Source organism: Agrilus planipennis, unplaced genomic scaffold, assembly GCF_000699045.2.
Source record: "Agrilus planipennis isolate EAB-ADULT unplaced genomic scaffold, Apla_2.0 scaffold323, whole genome shotgun sequence".
Taxonomy (NCBI): Eukaryota; Metazoa; Arthropoda; class Insecta; order Coleoptera; family Buprestidae; genus Agrilus; species Agrilus planipennis.
This window is the reverse complement of record NW_020439138.1, coordinates 18415-23604: the sequence shown is the minus strand read 5'-3', so window position 1 is coordinate 23604 and position 5190 is coordinate 18415. Positions and strand designations below refer to the sequence as shown.

The window sequence follows — 5190 nt, the reverse complement described above, 5'->3', positions numbered from 1 at the left end:
TATATAAATACATAATAAATATATATACAAAAAATCATTATAATACATTACTATGAATTAATATTTCTAAAAAATAAAAGAAAAACAAAATAATGCGGAGGGGTGTAGTACACATTGCTATACTTTTTTGAATATACCTATAGAAAAAGTGGTGGCTGCATCGGGCGAAAAAGTAAGAGTATTAAATGTGGTAAGGTAAAATGACGAAATGAGTTTCATTTTTTTTATACATGATGCATTTGACGTGATGAATAATATCAGATGCGTGAATAATTTGTGTGTCTTTGTTGTAAGTTACTTCGTAACTGTGATAGTGTTTGTTAAAAGATATTGTGTTCAATTTAATAAATATAATCATGATTGAATTTGTTTCAGAGATAATCTTTTATTTCACCAAAAACTGGTTCCTCTTCGCATGACAGAATAAAAACTTGNAGAGAGCAGTTCACCATACAGTTCATAAATATTTTTAGTTCCAAAGAAAGCAGACAAAAGTGGCAATAAATCATGGCATTTAGTTGTAGATTTCAGAATATTAAACAGTAAAACGATTGAGGATAAATATCCTATCCCCAGCATAGTTTCTATTTTAGATTTGTGATTCCAACTACTTTTCTAAAATTGATCTTAAAGGTGGATATCATCGGATAGAGATTAAACCAAAAGATCAGTATAAAACAGCGTTTTCAACCGACCAAGGTCATTGGCACTTTTTGCGAATGCCTTTTGGATTAAGAAATGCACCCGCATGTTTCGTGCGTGTTATGAATAATGTTTTAAAATGATTAATAAAGAAAGTCTGTTTAGTATACTTGGACGATATCGTCATTTTAGGCAAAAGTTTGGAAGAACACCTCCGAAATTAGTATTTGAAAGATTAGAAGAGCATAAATTTAAAATAGTCAGAGAAATCCGAGCTCTGTATGAAAAAAATTGAGTATTTAGGTCATATTACTTCAGTTAATCGTTAAAGCCAAATTCCAAATTAATAGAGGAAATAAAGCATGTTTCATTACCAAATTCGCAGAAACAAATAAAGTATATTTAGGACTTTCCGGTTACTATCGAAAATTTATTAAAGGTTATGCTACAATTACTAAACCATTAACAAATTGCCTTAAGAAAAATAACAAAATTGAGCACACACCAGAGTTCGTTAACGCATTTAATTCTATAAAGCGATTAATAACAAATACACCAATTTTAGCGTATCCCGACTTATGAAAACCATTTAATATTACGACGGATGCATCAAATGTAGGTATAGGCACCGTTTTGTCACAAGGACCCATTGGCCCCGACAAACCAATTATGTACGCGAGTAGAACGCTTAATAATCATGAAATTAATTATTCTACAATCAAAAAAGAGTGTATAGCTATAATATGGGCTTCCAAAACATTTAGACCTTATTTATACAGTCGCAAGTTCAATATAATAACCGATCATTAACCACTATAATGAAGGTGAGAGCGAGTGTTGAAGTGCGGACGTGTTGTATCGAGCTCTGCGCGTTTGTATAGTTTTAAGTTGAGTTTTAAGCGATTTGGGCTTTGATTTTTGAGTGGCGAAAAGAGGATATTATAATCAGTAAATAGATTAAAGAACTTCTGGTTTTTAAGGGTTCCTTTGTAAGTGAGTAATTTTTAAGTTTGTAGCATTAATTTGCCAACTTCGTATAAATATTGTAGTTCTTCCATAATAATATCAAAGTTGTTTTGATTTACAAAACGTTTTCTGTCTTGAGTTTTAAACTAGAGAACCATAAATATATTGTTTAATTTGGAACTGAACTAGGGTGGTAAACAAGGAATACAATAATAAACGCCGCCAATTTTGTTAATTTCAGAGTGACTCCCTAGTGGATTTCCGCACTCAAAGTCGTCATAATACAGAAATAAAGGTAATACTAACTGATCAGGATGAAATGATTTAGTTTTTCACAGTTTGGCTTGAATGAAGTTACAAATGATATTTTTTTCGTTTCACAAATAATTAATGTATTCTAATGTAGCAGTAAAAACATTAGGTACCTCGAATATTTTCTGTAAAATTTTACGTATCGGTATGAATGTGGCGGTGGCATTTACATAAGAGGTGGTTGTTAAATTATTCTTTTTTACAATTTTTTGACGACTACCGATGACTACAGAGATTGGTTCAATGTAAAGGCCCGCCTCTTTAAAGAATTTAATGCATTTACATTCACTAGATAATTTTCAGCTTAACCGAGTAGAAGCAACGTTATTAAAAATTGTGATAATGTCTGATAATCTGATAAAATATTACATGGCAGATTATGATGTGTAAGTTTCTCTAAAACATCTTCTTTTAATGAATTTACCTCATTGGCGAAATAGCTATTTACATCGTTTACAATTTCGTATGCATATTTTCGAGGAAGGTGTTGGTTGCACTAAATTTTTCAAAAAAGCTTCAAATACAGAACTTCACGGTCATCTGATATTTCGCAATTGGAAGAATGGGATTTGCAACAGTGTTGGCTGCTGTCATGCAGTCGTGGGTACCTTCTATTAACATAGTATTGTTGGTTAGTGAAGTAGCGGGTTTGGAGCAATTATTGCTCTGCAAGGAACATTGATCATCAGCATCCTTATGTTTGTATGAGACAAGCTTTTTTAAACGTTTTAGATTTGGGAATGTTCTGACGCACAATACACACTGAAATGACAAATTTCTATGATAAATAGAAAAATGCAGAAAGTAACCATTCGGACTGAAAAACTTTTCGCACAATACACACCACCACATCGTATTTTCTATACATAAAAATAAATATAATCAAAATGACTTACTCCGCATTTAGCAAATCCTTTTGATCGTGTAAAATGTCTGAATAAATGGCATTTACCGAAACAAAGGAAGGATCATCTTTGGTATAATTCAAAAAACGATTTAAAACACACATGAACAGCTTTGAGCGGTGTGTCCAATTCATATAAAATTTCATTTACTTTCACGTATGACCTAGGATTGGACAAGTTGCCGACTAAAATGACAACAGGCTGCTCTTTGCTCTTAGCTAGTTTCGAATCGCTTGTCTCGCTGTTCCAGAATTGTTCGCAATAGATCTTCTTGTTGGAAAGCAACGAACGCGATACGTAAATAATGTTTCATAATCGCTCCATTGCAACGTAAATATATGCAAAGTAACGATAAAGGAATTACTCGAACCTGTGCATAAACCAAAAATTGAACTGCTTTAGAGTATTTTTCAATGGTGGTATGATCTATAGATTTTGTTCCTTTGCGGCGGTTGATAGATGGAAACAGCAACGGTAAAATCATAAGAGCCGCAGGTAGATATAGCATTTGCAGGAAACCTTACTTTCTAAAAGAAATAAATTTCTGTTTTCTGTTATATGCATATCAATGATCCTTTTGATATAAGAGCAGGTTCGCTTTTTTCCTAAATTAATAATTGACTTAAAAATTAAAACCCATTGGCTTGTAAGTTTTTTAGCATCTGGATGCTCACATTCAAAGTCTGTAAGAATCTGCAACAATAATCAGTGTTAGCATAATTTCAACTTAATGATATGTTGGAACACACCAACTCAAATCCTAAAGGCTGCTTTAGTGCTGAATATTGGTCGTAGTATTCGTCCGTCAATGGTGGATTTCAATAATGTCAATAATGTACTCTAAAAAGGAAATAGTACATAAATGTCGGAAAAGAATTAATTGACTTACAGAGGCTTCTGTCTCCTGGAGTTCTCGTACTTTAACTTCACTATTTGCTGATTCAATTATGCTTTCGTTAGAATCAAAAGTGGCACTTATTGATGGTTCTACACCTACACTGCTGTCACAAGCTAAAGTGTCACTGAATATCCAAGTATACTGTTACAATTAGAACTGACTGGTGAGCCTACAGGCAGGAACTCGATCGTGGAATTCTGAAAAATAAATATTGCTTGAAATCTATTTTTTGAAAGTGGTTGTGTACTATTCTTAGTTAACAGTGGATATTGCAGTAGGAGACATTACATTGATTTATACAGGATATCTCACGGTGGCGGCCTAGTAAAATATTTCAGAAACTACTTTTTTCTCTTTCTCTAAAGAAGATCATGCCATTTTTATAGAACCGGTTGTAGTTTTCGAGTAATTTCTATTTTTATGAAATTTTGGAAAACAATAGGTATAATGGGATGTCACCGTAAGACACACCGTATATAATCAGATTGCTGTTCACTATATTAAACTCTACTTTACGATTGTTTAGGCTTATTGAGTCTTTGTTAAAGGTCATTAAGTACTAAACTAAGTTCACAGTGTCGGTCTATTAACAGTACTAAGTTTGTGTGTAAATACAAGTTAGCATACTCTACAACATATTTTTGGACCCAAATTTTTACGTGGGTGGACGGGTGTTTTTTTTAGGTAACGCGTTCATATCTTTTTGGAACAATGGATAATAATGANAAGCGATTAATAACAAATACACCAATTTTAGCGTATCCCGACTTATGAAAACCATTTAATATTACGACGGATGCATCAAATGTAGGTATAGGCACCGTTTTGTCACAAGGACCCATTGGCCCCGACAAACCAATTATGTACGCGAGTAGAACGCTTAATAATCATGAAATTAATTATTCTACAATCAAAAAAGAGTGTATAGCTATAATATGGGCTTCCAAAACATTTAGACCTTATTTATACAGTCGCAAGTTCAATATAATAACCGATCATTAACCACTATAATGAAGGTGAGAGCCAGTGTTGAAGTGCGGACGTGTTGTATCGAGCTCTGCGCGTTTGTATAGTTTTAAGTTAAATTTTAAGCGATTTGGGCTTTGATTTTTGAGTGGCGAAAAGAGGATATTATAATCAGATTAAAGAACTTCTGATTTTTAAGGGTTCCTTTGTAAGTGAGTAATTTTTAAGTTTGTAGCATTAATTTGCTTGTGTGATCTCCGAGGGGTCGACACGAGCATAGCGGGAGATAATCTCTTATCAAAAAAGTTTAACACAAAAACTTAGTTAAACTTAAATTAAAAGAATAGTGGCTTGTTGTCCCATAGGCGTAACATTTGTATCACGATGGGTTCACTTTTTTTAATGTAAGTAAGAAACCCGTTGTCATCCAGTGATGAATCAGAATTAAATCAAACGGTAATCGAAAGTGAGACAAAACCAAAGAGAAGAGGCAGGCCGTTA

General features: G+C 33.1%; 1 long non-coding RNA gene across 1 annotated transcript; it reads right to left on the bottom strand.

Annotated features, from left to right (window-relative positions):
* Positions 1-1686: 1686 nt before the first annotated feature.
* Positions 1687-3930, bottom strand: LOC108742142. Its single transcript, XR_001938618.1, has 3 exons — positions 3715-3930; positions 3575-3665; positions 1687-3518 (listed from the first exon to the last, which is right to left on the bottom strand). It is a non-coding gene; the product is annotated as an uncharacterized LOC108742142 (long non-coding RNA).
* Between the last annotated feature and the right edge of the window lie 1260 nt (positions 3931-5190).